Source organism: Lissotriton vulgaris, chromosome 11 (genome assembly GCF_964263255.1).
Source record: "Lissotriton vulgaris chromosome 11, aLisVul1.2, whole genome shotgun sequence".
Classification (NCBI taxonomy): Eukaryota; Metazoa; Chordata; class Amphibia; order Caudata; family Salamandridae; genus Lissotriton; species Lissotriton vulgaris.
In genome coordinates this window covers 545,769,225-545,794,182 of record NC_141699.1, presented here as the reverse complement: position 1 = coordinate 545,794,182, position 24,958 = coordinate 545,769,225, and positions in this window count along the sequence as shown.

The window sequence follows — 24,958 nt, the reverse complement described above, 5'->3', positions numbered from 1 at the left end:
ATGAGCATGGAAGGGGTTAACAGACTTAATACATTAACCTCTTCATGGGATTTATCTCGATTGTCTGATCCAGCTTCTGGACAGTGGCACTGGATGCAGGTAACTGGAAGAAACCAAAAACCAGAGCTAACATTTACAACAACAAAAAATGATGTGTGCTCATCATTTTGCATTTCGTTTACATACATCACAGAATGGCATCTGATGTGATCACTGGGTTTCTTTCTAACCCTGACAACTTTACAAGTGATGGAGCAATAAGTGTTAGTAAAAATAATGTGACAAATGGAGGTATGTGATTACCTCTCCAAAAAATGAATTTGGCTGATGGGAAATGGGCAGGTGTATAAAAATCCTAAAAAAAGTCACAGTATATAAATAGTAGTTGAAAAGAACAGATTTCGAAAAAAGTTCACAAGAATATGGAAAATGTTTTCAATCCTTTTATATAAAGAGTGCTGAATTGGTGATAAAAGAGATGGAAAGATTTGGAGTGAATAGCTAAAGCAGTGAGAGTCTTGGAGAATTCTGAGAGGAAGAAAATAAGGTCGAATCACATTGAATGGTTTGTCAGGTATGGATATTTAACAACATGAACAATTGTATAAATGTATTCTGCTTTTAAGACGTCCAAGCTGATACACCTGCGCTTAAATTAACATGAATCTGTTTTGGGCTTTTAGCATAAAACAGTATAAATATATATTAGATGACAATCAACTTTACTGTGTTCTTTGTGACCTTTTTACTATCTACTGCACTAGACTGAATCTAGTGGTAAAATAAAACATCAGAAAGTGTTCTCGATTAATGACAAACTATGAGAATGAATGTAGAGATTTTAGAGGTGTGGATTAAATGCAGTGCTTGAAATGGAAAATAGAAGTGCAGGTACTCTGTGCCAGAGTACCTGCTTTTTCAGAGAAGTGATGGTACTCTCCAATTCAAGCTATTGCTGGTACTCTCCTTCTCAACATATAAAAGTGCTGGTATTCCGTACCGGACAGTACCGACCCATTGAAAGTACTGGTTATAGGTCTCTATAACTCTCACAACAGCAGAGGTACCCTAGTTAAGATAATACCAGACCCAGCTAAAACCAATTTTGAGTGTAATTTAAAGATATTATATTGCATTTGTGACACAGTTGTACAGCATTACAACATGGAAAATCTAATCATGTTATCACCAACAAAAAACTAGTGCAAATTCCACATTGATTTTTTTTTTTGGCAAATTTTGTGGTCAAACAGTAATTATTAAATACTTATATCAGTTATGTATACACCCTTAAATAGTTCCAATACAATACTGTAATGTCTTGACCATTTTTAAGCTGCAACACTAATCTTTTAAATATCAGAAACACTTGTAGAAACACTGTTTGTGTTTGGTACACCCTGTTCTTAGCTATAATTGGGTTAATACCTTGAATTTCATGTGTGGAGTTCCTATCACCAATTCATGGTGCTGTTACTTATTTTTCATGACTCTCTAAATGGGTCTGAACGTTTTAATATGGTTGGGGGCCGGCTTTGTTACAGAGCCATAAATAAGCCCTGTAACAAAATCGGCTGAAAACCGACCCTGGCAAAGGGCTCGGTCGTCCCCCCCCCCCCCCCCCCCCCCCCCTGGCGGAGGGGGAGGCCGGCCGAGCTCTTTGCCAGGGACGGTTTTGGCTTCCAGTCCGGCCCTGCGTAAAAGCTGTCTATTCGTGAGCGGCATTACACATCATTTTTAAGCTGCAACACTAATCTTTTAAATATCAGAAACACTTGTAGAAACACTGTTTGTGTATGGTACACCCTGTTCTTAGCTAAAATTGGGTTAATACATTGAATTTCATGTGTGGAGTTCCTATCACCAATTCATGGTGCTGGTACTTATTTTTGATGACTCTCTAAATAGGTCTGAAGGTTTTAATATGGGTAATGAACTCAGATATGAACTCATTCTGTATGATCACGCTCGGGACTATACAAGGTTCTGGTTTCTCTGTGGAGAAATATCCTGAAACCGAGTATAAACAGACGAAGGAAATAGTCTGGAATTGTTCTTACTATGTGCCGGACTCACTGCACAAGACAGTCTCTGTGTGCTCTGAAATGTGTGCATTAGCAAACATAGAAGGTACAGACGATGAAGAATCTAACATGGGGACCAGGTCTATCGCCGACTTGTCTCTGGCTTTCTCTTTGTGTGATAAGCATGAGTGACTCACATCCGAATATGATACATTTACGTTTTCCACAGATATATATCAACAGGCGGAATATACTGACCTGTACAATTGAGGTTTTCACAGCAGTTTGATTTTGCTTCTGCACAAGGACATCAGAAATAGGTCGCTGGAGTAAATTAAAAAGAATCCCGTAACATTTACAAAAAAAACACAATAATACATACTCCTCATATTACACATTGCTTTCACAAATCAACCATTTTTTATCTGTGTTGATTACATGATGTTTGAGGCCCTTGACCTCTTTCTCATTGTTTTTTTTTTAACTTGTTTTTATTAAAACTTCGAGGACAAAAGACATACATGTACATTTTCAGGATCTTATAGGCAGTATACAGCCAGCGATGCTAACATGTCCTATCATGTTTACGTAAAAGCAGGCCCGGACTGGCCGCTGCGGGCACCGGGCAATCCCCCGGTGCGCCGCAAGGTTGGGGGCCGTTTTTGTTACAGAGCCGTAAATAAGCCCTGTAACAAAATCGGCTGGAAACCGATCCTGGAAAAGGGCTCGGTCGCACCCCTTCCCCCCCCCCCCTTGCCAGGGACCGTTTTGGCTCCCAGTCCGGCCCTGCGTAAAAGCTGTCTATTCGTGAGCGGCATTACACATCCATTATAACAGTGCAACTTTCTGTTTCTGTTTTTAAACTATTTTTCATTGGTGATAGAGGCATGAGTGAAGACAAAGCAATACATTTAAGAGCTTGGGTATGTCAATACCACCACGAGGAATTAATCTCACTAATGGGAAATTGAGAAATATATTGGGGTGCTGCAGTGTCCAGGGGCGCCGTTGTTGTTGGTGTAGAGGCTCGCTATTATCCTTTGGCAGACTGTTGGTGTACAACACGGGCAAAGCGGAGATACCACGTTATTGAGGAGGACACTGAGGACTGCTTATTTCTCCAATAGACGCCGCCCTTAGTCGCTGGACTCATTGCCCCAGGAGCCTCTGGGTTGCTCACACCTGCACCGGGGGCTGACCCTGCCTCCTGCACTGACGCCTAAAAGAACCTCGCCGCACCCGCTTCGCGGGTGCCGCAGAGTCCAGGAGCGCCGTTGTTGTTGGTGTAGAGGCTCGCTATTATCTTTTGGCAGACTGTTGGTGTACAACACGGGCAAAGCGGAGATACCGCGTTATTGAGGAGGACACCGAGGACTGCTTATTCCTCCAATAGACGCCGCACTTAGTTGCTGGACTCATTGTCCCAGGAGCCTCTGGGTTGCTCACACCTGCACCGGGGGCTGACTGCCTCCTGCACTGACGCCTAAAAGAACCTCGCCGCACCCGCTTCACGGGTGCCGCAGCGTCCAGGAGCGCCGTTGTTGTTGGTGTAGAGGCTTGGTATTATCTTTTGGCAGACTGTTAGTGTACAACATGGACAAAGCGGAGATACCGCGTTATTGAGGAGGACACTGAGGACTGCTTATTCCTCCAATAGACGCCGCCCTTAGTTGCTGGACTCATTGTCCCAGGAGCCTCTGGGTTGCTCACACCTGCACCGGGGGCTGACTCCGCCTCCTGCACTGACGCCTAAAAAAACCTCGCCACACCCGCTTCGCGGGTGCCGCAGCGTCCAGGAGCGCCGTTGTTGTTGGTGTAGAGGCTCGCTATTATCCTTTGGCAGACTGTTGGTGTACAACACGGGCAAAGCGGAGATACTGCGATATTGAGGAGGACACCGAGGACTGTTATTCCTCCAATAGATGCCGCACTTAGTTGCTGGACTCATTGTCCCAGGAGCCTCTGGGTTGCTCACACCTGCACCGGGGGCTGACTCCGCCTCCTGCACTGACGCCTAAAAGAACCTCCCCACACCCGCTTCGCGGGTGCCGCAGCGTCCAGGAGCGCCGTTGTTGTTGGTCTAAAGGCTCGCTATTATCTTTTGGCAGACTGTTGATGTACAGCACGGGAAAAGCGGAGATACCGCATTATTGAGGAGGACACCGAGGACTGCTTATTCCTCCAATAGACGCCGCACTTAGTTGCTGGACTCATTTCCCAGGAGCCTCTGGGTTGCTCACACCTGCACCGGGGGCTGACTCTGCCTCCTGCACTGACGCCTAAAAGAACCTTGCCGCACCCGCTTCGCGGGTGCCGCAGCGTCCAGGAGCGCCGTTGTTGTTGGTGTAGAGGCTTGCTATTTTCTTTTGGCAGACTGTTGGTGTACAACACGGGCAAAGCGGTGATACCACGTTATTGAGGAGGACACTGAGGACTGCTTATTCCTCCAATAGACGCCGCCCTTAGTTGCTGGACTCATTGTCCCAGGGGCCTCTGGGTTGCTCACACCTGCACCGGGGGCTGACTCTGCCTCCTGCACTGACGCCTAAAAGAACCTCGCCGCACCCGCTTCACGGGTGCCGCAGCGTTCAGGAGCGCCGTTGTTGTTGGTGTAGAGGCTTGGTATTATTTTTTGGCAGACTGTTAGTGTACAACACGGACAAAGCGGAGATACCACGTTATTGAGGAGGACACTGAGGACTGCTTATTCCTCCAATAGACGCGCCCTTAGTTGCTGGACTCATTGTCCCAGGAGCCTCTGGGTTGCTCACACCTGCACCGGGGGCTGACTCCGCCTCCTGCACTGACGCCTAAAAAACCTTGCCACACCCGCTTCGCGGGTGCCGCAGCGTCCAGGAGCGCCGTTGTTGTTGGTGTAGAGGCTCGCTATTATCCTTTGGCAGACTGTTGGTGTACAACATGGGCAAAGCGGAGATACTGCGATATTGAGGACACCGAGGACTGCTTATTCCTCCAATAGACGCCGCACTTAGTTGCTGGACTCATTGTCCCAGGAGCCTCTGGGTTGCTCACACCTGCACCGGGGGCTGAATCCGCCTCCTGCACTGACGCCTAAAAGAACCTCGTCACACCCGCTTCGCGCGTGCCGCAGCGTCCAGGAGCGCCGTTGTTGTTGGTGTAGAGGCTCGCTATTATCTTTTGACAGACTGTTGGTGTACAACACGGGCAAAGCGGAGATACCGCGTTATTGAGGAGGACTCCGAGAACTACTTATTCCTCCAATAGATGCCGCACTTAGTTGCTGGACTCATTGTCCTAGGAGGCTCTGGGTTGCTCACACCTGCACCGGGGGCTGACTCCGCCTCCTGCACTGACGCCTAAAAGAACCTCGCCGTACCAGCTTCGCGGGTGCCTCAGCGTCCAGGAGCGCCGTTGTTGTTGGTGAAGAGGTTCGCTATTATCTTTTGGCAGACTGTTGATGTACAGCACGGGAAAAGCGGAGATACCGCGTTATTGAGGAGGACACCGAGGACTGCTTATTCCTCCAATAGACGCCGCACTTAGTTGCTGGACTCATTTCCCAGGAGCCTCTGGGTTGCTCACACCTGCACCGGGGGCTGACTCTGCCTCCTGCACTGACACCTAAAAGAACCTCGCCGCACCCGCTTCGCGGGTGCCGCAGCGTCCAGGAGCGCCGTTGTTGTTGGTGTGGAGGCTTGCTATTTTCTTTTGGCAGACTGTTGGTGTACAACACGGGCAAAGCGGAGATACCACGTTATTGAGGAGGACACTGAGGACTGCTTATTCCTCCAATAGACGCCGCTCTTAGTTGCTGAACTCATTGTCCCAGGAGCCTCTGGGTTGCTCACACCTGCACCGGGGGCGGACTCCGCCTCCTGCACTGACGCCTAAAAAAACCTCGCCACACCCGCTTCGCGGGTGCCGCAGCGTCCAGGAGCGCCGTTGTTGTTGGTGTAGAGGCTCGCTATTATCCTTTGGCAGACTGTTGGTGTACAACACGGGCAAAGCGGAGATACTGCGATATTGAGGAGGACACCGAGGACTGCTTATTCCTCCAATAGACGCCGCACTTAGTTGCTGGACTCATTTCCCAGGAGCCTCTGGGTTGCTCACACCTGCACCGGGGGCTGACTCTGCCTCCTGCACTGACGCCTGAAAGAACCTCGCCGCACCCGCTTCGCTGGTGCCGCAGCGTCCAGGAGCGCCGTTGTTGTTGGTGTAGAGGCTTGCTATTTTCTTTTGGCAGACTGTTGGTGTACAACACGGGCAAAGCGGAGATACCACGTTATTGAGGAGGACACTGAGGACTGCTTATTCCTCCAATAGACGCGCCCTTAGTTGCTGGACTCATTGTCCCAGGAGCCTCTGGGTTGCTCACACCTGCACCGGGGGCTGACTCCGCCTCCTGCACTGACGCCTAAAAGAACCTCGCCACACCCGCTTCTCGGGTGCCGCAGCGTCCAGGAGAGCCGTTGTTGTTAGTGTAGAGGCTCGCTATTATCCTTTGGCAGACTGTTGGTGTACAACACGGGCAAAGCGGAGATACCGCGTTATTGAGGAGGACACTGAGGACTGCTTATTCCTCCAATAGACGCCGCCCTTAGTTTCTGGACTCATTGTCCCAGGAGCCTCTGGGTTGCTCACACCTGCACCGGGGGCTGACTCTGCCTCCTGCACTGACGCCTAAAAAAACCTCGCCGCACCCGCTTCACGGGTGCCGCAGCGTCCAGGAGCGCCGTTGTTGTTGGTGTAGAGGCTTGGTATTATTTTTTGGCAGACTGTTAGTGTACAACACGGACAAAGCGGAGATACCGCGTTATTGAGGAGGACACTGAGGACTGCTTATTCCTCCAATAGACGCCGCCCTTAGTTGCTGGACTCATTGTCCCAGGTGCCTCTGGGTTGCTCACACCTGCACCGGGGGCTGACTCCGCCTCCTGCACTGACGCCTAAAAAACTTGCCACACCCGCTTCGCGGGTGCCGCAGCGTCCAGGAGCGCCGTTGTTGTTGGTGTAGAGACTCGCTATCATCCTTTGGCAGACTGTTGGTGTACAACACGGGCAAAGCGGAGATACTGCGATATTGAGGAGGACACCGAGGACTGCTTATTCCTCCAATAGACGCCGCACTTAGTTGCTGGACTCATTGTCCCAGGAGCCTCTGGGTTGCTCACACCTGCACCGGGGGCTGACTCCGCCTCCTGCACTGACGCCTAAAAGAACCTCGTCACACCCGCTTCGCGCATGCCGCAGCGTCCAGGAGCGCCGTTGTTGTTGGTGTAGAGGCTCGCTATTATCTTTTGACAGACTGTTGGTGTACAACACGGGCAAAGCAGAGATACCGCGTTATTGAGGAGGACTCCGAGAACTACTTATTCCTCCAATAGATGCCGCACTTAGTTGCTGGACTCATTGTCCTAGGAGCCTCTGGGTTGCTCACACCTGCACCGGGGGCTGACTCCACCTCCTGCACTGACGCCTAAAAGAACCTCGCCGCACCCGCTTCGCTGGTGCCGCAGCGTCCAGGAGAGCCGTTGTTGTAGGTGTAGAGGCTTGCTATTTTCTTTTGGCAGACTGTTGGTGTACAACACGGGCAAAGGGGAGATACCACGTTATTGAGGAGGACACTGAGGACTGCTTATTCCTCCAATAGACGCGCCCTTAGTTGCTGGACTCATTGTCCCAGGAGCCTCTGGGTTGCTCACACCTGCACCGGGGGCTGACTCCGCCTCCTGCACTGACGCCTAAAAGAACCTCGCCACACCCGATTTGCGGGTGCCGCAGCGTCCAGAAGAGCCGTTGTTGTTAGTGTAGAGGCTCGCTATTATCCTTTGGCAGACTGTTGGTGTACAACACGGGCAAAGCGGAGATACCGCATTAATGAGGAGGACACCGAGGACTGCGTATTCCTCCAATAGACGCCGCACTTCGTTGCTGGACTCATTGTCCCAGGAGCCTCTGGGTTGCTCACACCTGCACCGGGGGCTGACTCCGCCTCCTGCACTGACGCCTAGAAGAACCCCGCAACACCCGCTTCGCGGGTGCGGCAGCGTCCAGGAGCGCCGTTGTTGTTGGTGTAGAGGCTCGCTATTATCTTTTGGCAGACTGTTGGTGTACAACACGGGCAAAGCGGAGATACCCCGTTATTGAGGACACAGAGAACTACCTATTCCTCCAATAGACGCCGCACTTATTTGCTGGACTCATTGTCCCAGGAGCCTCTGGGTTGCTCACACCTGCACCGGGGGCTGACTCCGCCTCCTGCACTGACGCCTAAAAAACCTTGCCACACCTGCTTCGCGGGTGCCGCAGCGTCCAGGAGCGCCGTTGTTGTTGGTGTAGAGGCTCGCTATTATCTTTTGGCAGACTGTTGATGTACAGCACTGGAAAAGCGGAGATACCGCGTTATTGAGGAGGACACCGAGGACTGCTTATTCCTCCAATAGACGCCGCACTTAGTTGCTGGACTCATTTCCCAGGAGCCTCTGGGTTGCTCACACCTGCACCGGGGGCTGACTCTGCCTCCTGCACTGACGCCTAAAAAAACCTCGCCGCACCCGCTTCACGGGTGCCGCAGCATCCAGGAGCGCCGTTGTTGTTGGTGTAGAGGCTTGGTATTATTTTTTGGCAGACTGTTAGTGTACAACACGGACAAAGCGGAGATACCGCGTTATTGAGGAGGACACTGAGGACTGCTTATTCCTCCAATAGACGCCGCCCTTAGTTGCTGGACTCATTGTCCCAGGAGCCTCTGGGTTGCTCACACCTGCACCGGGGGCTGACTCCGCCTCCTGCACTGACGCCTAAAAAACCTTGCCACACCCGCTTCGCGGGTGCCGCAGCGTCCAGGAGCGCTGTTGTTGTTGGTGTAGAGGCTTGCTATCATCCTTCGGCAGACTGTTGGTGTACAACACGGGCAAAGCGGAGATACTGCGATATTGAGGAGGACACCGAGGACTGCTTATTCCTCCAATAGACGCTGCACTTAGTTGCTGGACTCATTGTCCCAGGAGCCTCTGGGTTGCTCACACCTGCACCGGGGGCTGACTCCGCCTCCTGCACTGACGCCTAAAAGAACCTCGTCACACCCGCTTCGCGCGTGCCGCAGCGTCCAGGAGCGCCGTTGTTGTTGGTGTAGAGGCTCGCTATTATCTTTTGACAGACTGTTGGTGTACAACACGGGCAAAGCGGAGATACCGCGTTATTGAGGAGGACTCCGAGAACTACTTATTCCTCCAATAGATGCCGCACTTAGTTGCTGGACTCATTGTCCTAGGAGCCTCTGGGTTGCTCACACCTGCACCGGGGGCTGACTCCACCTCCTGCACTGACGCCTAAAAGAACCTTGCCGCACCCGCTTCGCGGGTGCCGCAGCGTCCAGGAGCGCCGTTGTTGTTGGTGTAGAGGCTTGCTATTTTCTTTTGGCAGACTGTTGGTGTACAACACGGGCAAAGCGGAGATACCACGTTATTGAGGAGGACACTGAGGACTGCTTATTCCTCCAATAGACGCGCCCTTAGTTGCTGGACTCATTGTCCCAGGAGCCTCTGGGTTGCTCACACCTGCACCGGGGGCTGACTCCGCCTCCTGCACTGACGCCTAAAAGAACCTCGCCACACCCGCTTCGCGGGTGCCGCAGCGTCCAGGAGAGCCGTTGTTGTTAGTGTAGAGGCTCGCTATTATCCTTTGGCAGACTGTTGGTGTACAACACGGGCAAAGCGGAGATACCGCGTTAATGAGGAGGACACCGAGGACTGCGTATTCCTCCAATAGACGCCGCACTTCGTTGCTGGACTCATTGTCCCAGGAGCCTCTGGGTTGCTCACACCTGCACCGGGGGCTGACTCCGCCACTGCACTGACGCCTAGAAGAACCCCGCAACACCCGCTTCGCGGGTGCGGCAGCGTCCAGGAGCGCCGTTGTTGTTGGTGTAGAGGCTCGCTATTATCTTTTGGCAGACTGTTGGTGTACAACACGGGCAAAGCGGAGATACCCCGTTATTGAGGAGGACACAGAGAACTACCTATTCCTCCAATAGACGCCGCACTTATTTGCTGGACTCATTGTCCCAGGAGCCTCTGGGTTGCTCACACCTGCACCGGGGGCTGACTCCGCTTCCTGCACTGACGCCTAAAAAACCTTGCCACACCCGCTTTGCGGGTGCCGCAGCGTCCAGGAGCGCCGTTGTTGTTGGTGTAGAGGCTCGCTATTATCCTTTGGCAGACTGTTGGTGTACAACATGGGCAAAGCGGAGATACTGCGATATTGAGGACACCGAGGACTGCTTATTCCTCCAATAGACGCCGCACTTAGTTGCTGGACTCATTGTCCCAGGAGCCTCTGGGTTGCTCACACCTGCACCGGGGGCTGACTCCGCCTCCTGCACTGACGCCTAAAAGAACCTCTTCACACCCGCTTCGCGCGTGCCGCAGCGTCCAGGAGCGCCGTTGTTGTTGGTGTAGAGGCTCGCTATTATCTTTTGACAGACTGTTGGTGTACAACACGGGCAAAGCGGAGATACCGCGTTATTGAGGAGGACTCCGAGAACTACTTATTCCTCCAATAGATGCCGCACTTAGTTGCTGGACTCATTGTCCTAGGAGCCTCTGGGTTGCTCACACCTGCACCGGGGGCTGACTCCGCCTCCTGCACTGACGCCTAAAAGAACCTCGCCGCACCAGCTTCGCGGGTGCCTCAGCGTCCAGGAGCGCCGTTGTTGTTGGTGAAGAGGCTCGCTATTATCTTTTGGCAGACTGTTGATGTACAGCACGGGAAAAGCGGAGATACCGCGTTATTGAGGAGGACACCGAGGACTGCTTATTCCTCCAATAGACGCCGCACTTAGTTGCTGGACTCATTTCCCAGGAGCCTCTGGGTTGCTCACACCTGCACCGGGGGCTGACTCTGCCTCCTGCACTGACGCCTAAAAGTACCTCGCCGCACCCGCTTCGCGGGTGCCGCAGCGTCCAGGAGCGCCGTTGTTGTTGGTGTGGAGGCTTGCTATTTTCTTTTGGCAGACTGTTGGTGTACAACACGGGCAAAGCGGAGATACCACGTTATTGAGGAGGACACTGAGGACTGCTTATTCCTCCAATAGACGCCGCCCTTAGTTGCTGGACTCATTGTCCCAGGAGCCTCTGGGTTGCTCACACCTGCACCGGGGGCTGACTCCGCCTCCTGCACTGACGCCTAAAAAACCTCGCCACACCCGCTTCGCGGGTGCCACAGCGTCCAGGAGCGCCGTTGTTGTTGGTGTAGAGGCTCGCTATTATCCTTTGGCAGACTGTTGGTGTACAACACGGGCAAAGCGGAGATACCGCGTTATTGAGGAGGACACCGAGGACTGCTTATTCCTCCAATAGACGCCGCACTTAGTTGCTGGACTCATTTCCCAGGAGCCTCTGGGTTGCTCACACCTGCACCGGGGGCTGACTCTGCCTCCTGCACTGACGCCTAAAAGAACCTCGCCGCACCCGCTTCGCTGGTGCCGCAGCGTCCAGGAGCGCCGTTGTTGTTGTCGTAGAGGCTTGCTATTTTCTTTTGGCAGACTGTTGGTGTACAACACGGGCAAAGCGGAGATACCACGTTATTGAGGAGGACACTGAGGACTGCTTATTCCTCCAATAGACGCGCCCTTAGTTGCTGGACTCATTGTCCCAGGAGCCTCTGGGTTGCTCACACCTGCACCGGAGGCTGACTCCGCCTCCTGCACTGACGCCTAAAAGAACCTCGCCACACCCGCTTCGCGGGTGCCGCAGCGTCCAGGAGAGCCGTTGTTGTTAGTGTAGAGGCTCGCTATTATCCTTTGGCAGACTGTTGGTGTACAACACGGGCAAAGCGGAGATACCGCGTTATTGAGGAGGACACCGAGGACTGCGTATTCCTCCAATAGACGCCGCACTTCGTTGCTGGACTTATTGTCCCAGGAGCCTCTGAGTTGCTCACACCTGCACCGGGGGCTGACTCCGCCTCCTGCACTGACGCCTAGAAGAACCCCGCAACACCCGCTTCGCGGGTGCGGCAGCGTCCAGGAGCGCCGTTGTTGTTGGTGTAGAGGCTCACTATTATCTTTTGGCAGACTGTTGGTGTACAACACGGGCAAAGCGGAGATACCCCGTTATTGAAGAGGACACAGAGAACTACCTATTCCTCCAATAGACGCCGCACTTATTTGCTGGACTCATTGTCCCAGGAGCCTCTGGGTTGCTCACACCTGCACCGGGGGCTGACTCCGCCTCCTGCACTGACGCCTAAAAGAACATCGCCGCACCAGCTTTGCGGGTGCCGCAGCGTCCAGGAGCGCCGTTGTTGTTGGTGTAGAGGCTCGCTATTATCTTTTGGCAGACTGTTGGTGTACAACACGGGCAAAGCGGAGATACCGCGTTATTGAGGAGGACACCGAGGACTGCTTATTCCTCCAATAGACGCCGCACTTAGTTGCTGGACTCATTGTCCCAGGAGCCTCTGGGTTGCTCACCCCTTCACCGGGGCTGACTCCACCAACTGCACTGACGTTATATAAAGGCCTCCCATTGCCGCTGCGCGGGAGCGTCCCGGGAGAAGCCCGGGACAAGGGCGGGCCATCTGTGGCCATCCGGGGCCAGAGGAGGCCAGGCCGGGCTACCCCCCTAAAACCTAGCTTGTCGGGGCTGCGGGTTAGTTCATTTGTTTGTATACTCTTTACGTAGTCCTGAAGGGGCTCTTGTGTTTGATGAGTAATTGTACGTTGTTCCCCCAACGTTATTATTTGCTTAGTGTGTAAATCCTCTCTTGTATAAATTCCTTGTTTTCTCACCTAATCTATTTGAGTCCTGTGACAGAACCCTTACAATGTCCAACACAGGGAAGGGGAAAAAAAGTGCAACTAGTAGCACAGGCGGGTCCATATCTAGGACCATGGATGAGTTTATTACTAGGGCTGCTGTTGTGTTGAAACGAGAGATAGCTCTAACCGAGAAAAGGATGTCTACTGATCCAATTTTTTTTTAAAGTTCCTCCTTAGGTACCTTCAGGGACACAGTCAGCCCTGAGCAGACTCCCATTATTTTATCCTCGCCTGGTAACCGGCAGGAAATTGGTCGGGGTGAGGGAGAAACTGACCTATCTGGTGCCTGCACCCCAGTGGCACTTTCCATCACAAGTCCCCCATCAGAGGTTAGCTAAAAAAAAAACATATTTCATCTATTAAACAGGGGAAAAGGAAGTGTGGGGCGGGGGCACAAAAGGGCAGATGTCCTAAAGTTTCTAAAATCTCAAATATTAGAGGGTCGACCGCCCCGTTTTTTCAGCCTAGTTCAGATAAAACGACAACTATTTACGACGAACATGGGAAGCAACCTCTTGAGTTGTCTTCACGTCTCTCGCTGCTAGCACAGCTTCCTGACAATATGTTTGATAAGATAGAGCATTTGATGAAGTTGCTGATGCTTCCTCTGTTTGAAAGAATCAAGTTAATACTTGAAAATTTGGGGAAATTAGAAAAAATTGTCTCCGCGATTTCCCCTGTTCCTGGAAGGGGGGTGGGTTGTTCTTTGGCCCCCAACTGTTTGGATAAGGGAGGTGCAGAGCTAGCCTCGGGAGGTAATACTGTAGCTTGCCCTAACATCATCCCCCGCATTGCCCCTCCGCTTCAAACCCTCTGTGCCGGTCACCCCACGCACCGCGCACACTCTCTGTGAGTGAGCCCAGGCTACCCCCAATCCCGCTGAGTGCCGCCGCTGCCCGCAGCTGTGTTGTTCCCTGTTTTAATTTTTATTGTATTGTCGCTGCGTTGTTCTCTTTTTGAATTTTCATTGTATTGTATTTTCTCTGCTGTCCTCCTGTTGTGCCCCTGCCCTCTGCTTATTCGTTATTTGGTTCTCCCTCTGTTGTGCCCAGCCACGGTCGCGTTTCCCGCCACCTCCCCGCTCCCCGTCGCTGCCCCCTGTGGCCCCGCACCCTTCCCTCTGACTCCCTTCCCATTCGCCGCCCCGCTCCCGCCTCCCAGCTGCTCCTCCCTCCCACTGGGCGATATATTGCAGAGTGCACGCAGTGGTGGGCAGTGACCTCTGACCCTCTGGGCCAGTCACCCCACGCACCGCGCACACTCTCTGTGAGTGAGCCCAGGCTGCCACCGATCCCGCTGAGTGCCGCCGCTGCCCGCAGCTGTGCTCCTGGTCTGCTGTTGTGGTAGTTCCTCTGCTGCGCTGAGTTGTTCCCTGTTTTAATTTGTATTGTATTGTCGCTGCGTTATTCCCTGTTTGAATTTTCATTGTATTGTATTTTCTCTGCTGTCCTCCTGTTGTGCCCCTGCCCTCTGCTTATTCGGTATTTTGTTCTCCCTCTGTTGTGCCCAGCCCCGGTCGCGTTTCCCGCCACCTCCCCGCTCCCCGCCGCTGCCCCCCTGCGGCCCTGCCCCCTTCCCTCTGACTCCCTTCCCATTCGCCGCCCCGCTCCCGTCTCCCAGCTGCTCCTCCCTCGCTCCGCCCCCCCCCCCCCACTCTCCACATATGGCAGAGTGGCAAACGTGCAACGTGACGCGCAGCGGGCGCGCCGATTGTGCGCCGAAGGCGTGCCAAAGGTAAGCCCGTCTGCGCCCGTCCGCGCCTGGACCGCGCCCAGCGCTTGGACCCCTGGCCCCCGCAGACACCAGCCCACCCGCCGGACCTACAACGCCACCGAACTCAACACCGGCCGGATCCCTGGGTACTACCGAGCCACCCGAGACGCACCCACGGACCCTTCAGCTGCCTCTCCTGCAAGTTCTCCTGCATCCGGACCTGCACGGCACCCACACCCTCCAAGCCATGAACCAGCACCAACCACCTGAAGTGCATCCTGCTCAACACCCGCTCTGTCCACAGACACGCTGTTGAGCTCTGGAACCTGCTCGACACAACATCACCAGACGTCGCCTTCCCCACGGAAACCTGGATGAACGCCTCCTCAGCACCCGACATCGCCATCCCGGACGGATACAAGATCTCCCGGAGGGACTGCGGCAACCAGACCGGAGGAGGCATCGCCATCATCCACAGGAACACCCTCCACATCACGACAAACACCGTCGACACCCTCACAACCGCCGAACACCTGCACTTCCAGATCCACACCGACCCCAAGACCACCCTCAGAGGCACCCTCATCTACAGACCGCAGGGACCACGCACACAGTTCAGCGAAGACATCCTTCATCAGCCCACACACCCTCCCCTCCGCTGACTACATCCTCCTCGGGGACCTCAACTTCCACCTGGAGAACAACAACGACCGCAAAACCACCACCCTGCTGGACAACCTCGCCAACCTCGGTCTCAAGCAGCTGGTGACCACCCCCACCCACCGCGCCGGACACACACTCAACCCCATCTTCTCCTCCAGCAAGGACATCGCCTTCAGCCACACCACCGGACTCCACTAGACAGACCACAGCTGCGTCTACTTCAGCTTCAGAAAGAACACGATCCACCACCACCAGCAACAGGTTGCACGCAGAAGCTGGAACAAGATTACTGCCGACCAGCTCGCCGCATCCCTGAGCCGGGACCCCCCCGCCAGCTCAGCGAACCCCAGCCAGGCCGCCAACAACCTCACGAAGTGGATCAGCAACTGCGCAGACGACCTCGCCCCACTGAGGACCCCGCCCAGCAGACCCGGCAGTAAGAAAGCACCATGGTTCACCGACGAACTCAAGAGCTCCAAGAAGAACTGCTGAGCCCTCGAGAGAGCCTGGCGCAGAGACCCAACACCAGACAACATGACCACCCTCAAGCTCGCCTCTCGAAAACACCACCAACTGATCCACGCCACCAAGAAAACCGCATTCAAGGAACGACTGGACAACAACCCCCACAACAGCAAGGAACTCTTCAACATCGTCAAGGAGCTCTCCAACCCCAGCGCCGAAAACAACAACATCACCCCATCGCAAGACCTCTGCAACTCCCTCGCCTCCTACTTCCACAACAAGATCGCAGACATACACAACAGCTTCAGCACACAGCCGACGCACCCCACGACCGCACCTGCACCCCCCACAACCACCCTCCGAGCCTGGACCCAGATCAACACCGAAGAAACCCTACGCACGATGAACTCCATCCACTCCGGATCTCCAACCGACCCCTGCCCTCACCACGTCTTCAACAAGGCCGACGCTGTCATCGCGCCCCACCTGCGGGACATCATCAACACCTCCTTCGACACCGCCACCTTCCCGGAGAGTTGGAAGCACGCAGAACTCAGCGCTCTACTGAAGAAACCTTCCGCGGACCCCACCGAACTCAAAAGCTACCGCCCCATCTCGCTCCTCCCGTTTCCGGCCAAAGTCATCGAGAAGACCGTCAACAAGCAGCTGGCTGCCTTCCTCAAGACGAACGGATCCCTCGACCTCTCGCAGTCTGGCTTCCGGGCCAACCACAGCACCGAGACCGCCCTCATTGCAGCCACTTACGACATCCGAGCCCTGCTCGACAACGGAGAAACAGCGGCCCTCATCCTCCTGGACCTCTCCGCAGCAGTCGACACTGTCTGCCACTGCACCCTAGTGCAGCGACTCAGCAACGTCGGAATCCAAGAGAAGGCACAAGAATAGATCATCTCCTTCCTCGCCGGAAGGACACAGAGAGTCCGCCTCCCCCGTTCAGATCAGAAGCCACTGAAGTCATCTGCGGAGTTTCTCAAGGCTCCTCGCTCAGCCCCACCCTCTTCAATGTCTACATGAGCCCCCTTGCGGCCATCGCACGCCAACACAACCTCAACATCATCTCTTACGCCGACGTCACCCAGCTGATTCTCTCCCTCACCAACGACCCCGCCACCGCCAGAGCCAACCTACACGAAGGGATGAAAGACGTAGCCGAGTGGATGATGAACAGCCGCCTGAAACTGAACTCAGACAAGACGGAAGTCCTCATCCTGGGATCTTCGCCCTCTGCCTGGGACGACTCCTGGTGGCCCCCTGCCCTGGGCAGTGCACCCAAACCAACAGACCACGCACGTAACCTGGGCTTCATCCTGGACTCCTCCCTCTCCATGACCAGACAAGTCAACGCCATCTCCTTGTCGTGCTTCAACATCCTGCGCATGCTACGTAAGATCTTCCGGTGGATCCCCACCGAGACCAGGAAGACGGCCACCCAGGCCCTCGTCACCAGCCGACTGGACTACGGCAACTCCCTCTACGCCGGAACCACCTCCAAACTCCAGAAGAGACTCCAGTAGGGTCCAGAAAGCCTCAGCAAGACTCATCCTGGACATTTCCCGACACAGCCACATCTCCGGACACCTGAGAGACCTGCACTGGCTCCCGGTAAACAAGAGACTCACGTTCCGACTCCTCACCCACGCACACAAAGCCCTACACAACCAAGGCCCAAGATACCTCAACAACCGCCTCAACTTCTACACTCCCACACGCCAGCTTCGATCGACCAACCACGCCCTCGCTGCCGTCCCCCGCATCCGAAGAGCCACCACAGGAGGAAGGTCCTTCTCCTACCTGGCCGCTAAGACGTGGAACTCCCTCCCGACCCACCTCCGCCTGACCCAAGACCACCTCGCCTTCAGGAAGCAGCTCAAGACCTGGCTGTTCGAGCAGTAGCGGACCCCCCCCTCACCAAGCGCCTTGAGACCCTCCGGGTGAGTTGTGCGCTATATAAATGCTGTGATTGATTGATTGATTGGTTCAAAACGAAGAGGACAGAAGGGGTGAGGGGGGTCCATTAAGACAAGCCTTCCACCTACGCAGGAGTGCGAGGGTAGGAAGGGTATGGAAAAAACTATAGCGGGGAAGAAGCTACCTCTCTAGGTAAGGCGGACTCGAGTCTGAAGGAAGGATGAGAAAACATCCCTGTATTGACCTTCCACCTGATTCAGCGCCTTATACTGTAATCCTGTCAGGGGTACCTGAGATTCCACAGGACAAACTGGAAAGTCATAGGGAGTTGAATAATAAAGTAATTCTTTGGCTTAGTAATTTTAGACCTCTCCCCGCTCATGTTAATGGAGAAATTCTATTAGTAAGGAGAGTAAGCTGGTTGGGTAGTAGACGCAAGGACCGGATAGGGGATTGCATAATCGTAAACTTTAGGGATCCCAGAGCAGTAAAGTTTATTTGTAAAGAGGGGAATTTCAGTAGGGAGGGTATAATTAATACGTATCATCTAAGTCATTTCTATCCTCGTTCAACCTCTGGTATCCCTTTGATTTCGTGCAACTGGTCCGATACACCCTCAAGATACCCCAAGTCTGCATATAGGGAGTATTGTCATCCTCCCCGGGCTCACTATTTTGATCCCCATTTTAAGTACCCAACTGCTACCTCTAATCGATTTGCTCCTTTATCTACACTGGAGGAAATTGACTGACTTAAGGATGGTAAGGCTGTGACCATGTACCCCCCCTCGGGGAGCATGCTGCAAACCATAGGGGCTGTAGGATGTAGCTCTAGATCATCGTCTTATGAGTCTATCTTTCCCCCGTTCACTCCCCCTAATAATAACAATACTGTTATGGCAAGCCTTGCTTTAAGCCCTACAAAGAGTTGCCTGAAGGGGTCTGGTAGCCCCGCATTTCCTTTGGTAAGCGTTAAATCTATTACAAAAATTCTTCCTGGAATATAGCAGGCTTGGAATCCAAATTAGGCCTACCTGATTGGTCTAGTTTTATCAAAGAGTCTGATATTTGATCCTTCCAGGAAACATGGGCTCTGGTTCCCTTATATCGCTTAGGCTATCTAAATTATTCAAAACCAGCAATTAAGGGTATTAGGGGTAGACAGGTGGGTGGATTGTCAATCTGGGAACGCCAATGTGAGGGTGTCACTGTGTAGCGGAGATTCCGATTAATTGCATGGATATCATGGCAATTAAGATCAGTTCCACAAAGGGCCTTAACATAATTATTATCAATGTGTACTCAAGGGGGATTGCAGGGGGGAGATGCCCGCACACTATCCACTTACTGGACAAATTTCTCAGCTCCTTATCGAGCATTGATAATAGGGTTGTGACGGGGGACTTTAATACCTGTTTCGAGCCCCTTGGAATGGATGATGGGAAGCTCTCAGAGGTTGAAGATTCTATGTGGGGGATCCCCCAGTTGGAGCTACCTCCAGTTAAAAAATGGACGCAAGCAGCTATGTACATGAAGGGGTTGTGTTTAGACAAGGGTTTGCGGGCGGTTAATGGTAGAACCAAGTCCGATAGGTTAGGGGCAATGACCTTTGATAATGGGAGATCTAAGTCTCGTATAGACTATATATTGGTTAATTTGGGGTTGTGGCCAGCTATAGTGGATATGGTGGTAACATTTAGACTAGAGAGCGACCATAATCCCTTAGTCCTGTCCTTGACTGACACTAGTTTTATTGATACTCCCTTGGCAGAAGTCCCTGTAGTTCAGGATAAAGTCTTATTAACTAATGATGAACGCAGGGTGCGATGGCCAAAAATCGCCTTGAATGAGGGTTTACTGTCCTCTATTAAGCAACTGCTAATCTGTACAGTGGATAAACTTAATGACTATGAGTCCCAGGTGGAGCTAAACGAAAACATCCCAGGTATACATAACAACTTATTATCTGAGTTCAAATCTTTCTTTGTTAAAAGTATTCCATCCAACTCCAAAAGTAAAGAATTGAGATTTTGTACATGGTATGACAAAGGTTGTAGGCAGGAACAAAGAGCTCTGCTCATAGCTATTAAATCTAGATTACCAGCTGCCATCTGCAACTGTAGGGCCTTATATAAAACCGCCCAATTGTCTGCCAAGAGGAGCTGGGATGAGAATCGTTGGAGGGGGCTTCTTCAGGCTTGTAATGGGTGCAATATGACCCAGTTTTGGCATCTTTTGAAATGGGGTAACCGCTCCCTGGACAATGTTCCCTCATCCTTTGTGGAACCACAGCAGTGGGTGTCCTATTTCGAAAATCAATTTAAACTTAAGTCTAGGCCCATTGCTGTTACTCCGTTCTCTATGCAGGTGGAACCACTGGTTTTTACCCCTAGTGAAGTGAAGGCTGTTTTAAAGAGCATTCCAAATAGCAAAGCACCAGGGCCCGATTGCATTCCAGCACACCTTATTAAACAGGAACATGATGTCTGGGTCCCATATTTGACTATGCTGGCGAACGCCCTTGCAAGTGGAGCATCGGTTCCCGATTCCTGGCTAGGGGCAGAGATATTGCCTATTTATAAGGGCGATCGCTCTGCCCCAATTATTGGCCGATTAGCCTTATCGATGCGATACAAAAGATTGTGGCCCGTCTACTTCTGGGACGTATTCAGGGCTGAATGGCTGATTTTGATATATTAACATCCATTACAGGCAAGCTTTCGGTCCTATATCAGTACATTAGATCAAGCATTCAGGGTTATGCTCCTGTATTAGAAAGAGGTTTTGCTTGGGGGTGGCATGCTCTATGCGGCCTTTGTAGACCTGCGGTCTGCATTCGACTTAGTCTCCAGAACTAAGTTGTGGGAAGTTTTATTGGGGTTAGGGATGCCGAAATAACTGGTGGCACTTCTCATTAACTTGCATAAGTGTACGTATGCCAAAGTCCGCTGGGGGAAACCTGGGGAGGTTACCGACAGATTTGAGGTTTCCAAAGGAGTTAGGCAGGGGTGTGTGTTGGCCCCTACCTTGTTCTCCTTATTTATCAATGGGGTTACTAATTATTTTTCCAATTGCCCGACTGATGTACCCTCCCTTGCGGGCAAGAAAGTCCCTCTCCTCATGTTCGCGGACAATACGCTTTTAATTTCTAAGACGAGACAGGGGCTACAGCTAGCACTGTCCCGTTTTGAGCTATTCTGCCGCGAACATGAGTTGGAAGTTAACGTAGGGAAGACGAAGTTTATGGTCCTACGTTCTACTAAACCAGTTAAAGCTAAGGTTACAATGGGTGGGGTCATTCTTGGTCAGACTGCCGTGTTCACTTACCATGGGGTTACCTTTTGTGAAAACCTGAGCTGGAAACCCCAGTTAGATCTCTTATCCCTCAAGCATGCCATATTAGGTGGTGCCTTGTTGAGGGAACACAGAAACCCCCTAACCAAACCCCTGGCACACTTGATGAAAATATATGGCTCCAAGATTTTACCGGCTATTATGTATGGAGCAGAACTTTGGGGTTTCAGTGATACGTCTCAACTTAGAGTTGCACAGAATAAATTCCTACAGTCTGCAATAGGGTTACCAAAATCATCACCCTGTATTCCCCTTTTATATGACTTAGGTTGCAACCCTGTTGAGGATATGGTACGTTTTAGACCACTGGCGATCTGGCGACGTCTGTGGATGACACCGGAACTGTCCATGTATGCTGGGGCCCTTGCAGAAGTAAAAAGTCTACAGGGTTCATCAAGGATATCCTGGTTAACCGCGATTAAGGCTTCCTTGATTGATATGGGGTTGGGGACCCTTTGGGATGATCCTGCCTCTGCTGTTTTCCCATCCAAGAAACTTTTTAAGGAAATGTATTGGAGTAAGGTTCAAGAAAAGAGATTTTTATCTGTTCTGGGTAGTACTAAGACAACACTGTATCTGGACATTAAGGATGCTCCGGTCTATGAGGATTATTGGGACATTATTACGAAGCCATCAGATCGTAACTTATACCATCAGTTAAGGGTAGGCACTCTCTCGCTTCGAGGGCTAACAAGCTCTTGGATCCCACCTAGTACTGATAAATGTCCCTTTTGTGTTGATGTGGTGGAAACAGTAGATCATTTCCTCTTCTGCTGTCCCTTTTATTTACTGCCTAGACGAGTTTGGCTGAAGCCGGTGTGTTGTTCTATGAGGACCAGATCAGCCCTGACTGCTAGTAGAATATTAAAATCCGATACCACCGAGCATATTGTTATAGGGGTATCTAAATTTAACAGTTGGGCCTGGTCACTTCGGTTTCGACACCTTAGGACTTAACACACTGTGTCTACACTGTGTCTACATGGAAGCCTGATGGTTGTGTATTTTTACTACTCCCTATGTTTTTTTTTTAGCTTTATATGTATTGTATCAGTCGTGTGTCTTTGTATTTATATTTAATACTTTTTAACAGGTTTTTAAAAAAATGTATTGGATTTATGAATTTTATTGTGGTATTTTAATGATGATTGTGTTATAATTGTTGCTTTTGTTTTTTATGATGTAAATCGAAATAAAGACCTTTTTGACTGACTGAGAAATGTATGAGCACTTAAAAATTTGTCTTGGCATACAAATAATCTTTAAAAATAGCACATGTCAGAAACAAGCCATGACATTCTGGGAAAAGTTTACATTACTATCATATACAAACTGGCGATTATGTATGTCATATGAGGCTAAAGGAATTAGAGTCTTTGAACATTGTAGCGGACAAAAATAAACACGGATGACATTGATTGGACTTTCTGGTGGCAATACGTAACAAGATGAGCAATCAAATTGCTGAACTCAGGTTTTAGAAAATCCTCGCTGATCCACTTAACCAACAGCAGCCAGCACAAGTAAATGCGGTGTGGCTGAGTAGGGGCGGGGCAGGGGAAGTCGACAGACTACGGAATATGTATAATTAAATAAATAAATAATACCCATTCTGTCGTCGGTCGACTTCCCCCCTGCTGCACCCTGCCCCGATACATCCGACTTACCTGTGCCGGCCGCCACTGTACTTAACTACTTGCGCGCTAGTGGTTTTCCGCTGTGCGCTGGATTTTTCAAAAACCCGCGTTACATGACGAGCTCAGCTCGTCATCAGCATACGAGCGCCGTAGCTGATGACGAGCTGAGCTCGTTATCAGCATCGAAGGTGTTAACCTTCACTGACCTGAGAAACATTGTTCGATTTATTTTGTATATAAGCAGTATATTAGAGGAGGAACTGCTTATTATGCGTCTCATCGCCTTTTCACTATCAACTGCAGTTGGAGGCAAACTCTAATGGTAAAAAAAAAGTCAGAAAGTGTTCTCAGTGAAAGACAAACTATGCTAACTAATAGAAGTTTCTCAGGTGCAATTTTTGTCATTATGACCTAATCAAGTGTGGTGGTGCTCTCATTTCCGCAAAGTCAGGTCCGTATTTAATCAGTGCTGAGCATGTTGTAAGGGTATTATACTGCATTTGTGGAACAATAATACAACATTGCATATTATGGAAACTTATCCTTTTATTAACAATAAAAGTGAATGCTAATTCCACACTTGTTTTGAAAATAATTTGTTATTCTCATTTTTAGGTAAAAAGGGAAATATTAGATAGTTCTAAAGCTTGTTGAAAACATTAAAGAGACCACCAAATGCAAAAAAAGCTATTATTGTCAACTATTTCTTCTCTAACAGTCAGCAACAGTAGACATGTCCCATCAACACTGATTGGTTGTTGTTACAGACAGAGGTACCCCTAGTTAAGGTATTACACAGTGGCAGTAGCCATTCTGTAGTTATAGTTATGGTGACTGGAGATAGAGATTTCTGTCCCTTAATCTCTTTGCTTCCATTTGACGAACATCCGTGAAACTTTGCAGACCTACTGCCCAGTGTTAATCTGGAAGTCCTGAAGGTTTCAGTGAGTTTCATCAAGGGGGTGCAAAGAAAAATGGGTATTCCAAAATGGGTGTAAAATCCAATGCATTTTACATATACGTTTGTATTTCACGTAGCAGGAAAACGGTCAATCTGATTTTCACATTTGGAAGTATTATATGTTATGGTTTTCAGATGATATTGTGAGTACTGGAGGTAAGTAGGGTAAGTATTTGTTAAGTTGTAAGTGTTTTAAATTTAGCTATACCTGTGGCCACGGTAGTACCGCAGTACTCTCCAGGTATATAGTGATTAAAGGTCATTAGCTGTTTGGCTAATGACTGCCTTTACAAAAGTTGAAGGCAGCCATGTTGTTTTCAGTTCAAGTTTCCCTGTGTTCTGCATTACACCATTCAATGTAGGTAAGTATTAGGTTTGGTATTTTTTCCATACCTATTACCACTTTAGGAAAGGGGTAATAGGTAGAGAAAAATATGTATAAGTTTAAATATATATATTTTCTTTAATCGGAAGTACCGAAGTACCGTAAAAAATATTTTTTAAAAATTGCAAATAATAAGACACTATATTTTATAAATACAATGTGCTAAAGTGTATTTTTTTTTGCATATTTAAATATATACAAAAAAGCGTAAAATTGTGTGTGGAGTAGCGCGCTAATTAATAAAAATTACCCTGCTACTTTACAGAAAAACACAGCTTAGAGTACATTGCTATAAACATTTATAGAGAAAAAAAAATGTTAACCTTACAAAATGTTTTTAGGGTACCACGGTACTACCGTGCTTTCTGTTTCTTTTAAAATATATAGAAATATTTGAATATTTTACACTAAAGTGGTAATAGTTAGGGCAAAAATACCACCCCACGAATACTTACCTACATCTGAAGGCGTAACAAAGAAAATGGGCAAAGTGTACCCAAAAACATAGCTGCGTTTAACTTTTCTAAAGGCAAAGATTACACAATCAGCTAATGACTTGTAATCATAATGAACTGTGGTACTCTCTCGCAATACCTCCATATTTCGCTAAAAAATACAACAGATATCGCTAACTATAAATACCCTAAAACATATAAATTAGTTACACTACTTACCTTACCTACACAAAATGTCATGTGGGCACTATAATATGTAATCCTGCCACATTGTAACAAAATGTAACTGGCGGTTTCCGCGGAACGGAAAATACAAAAGTGTACGTGAAATGTATTGTAATTACGCACGTTTTGGGACACTCTTTTTATTGGATCCCCTTGACCAAACCATACAAATCTTTTACAACTTCTACATTAAAACGGGTGGAACAAGTATGTTAAATTTCACTGATAATCCGCAAATGGGCCCAACGTTATTAAAGGAGAAAATACACAAAAATCCATGGGTCGATAATATCTACACATTTGTAAACAAAAAAGGTAATCTATTACCACTGACAAAGTGG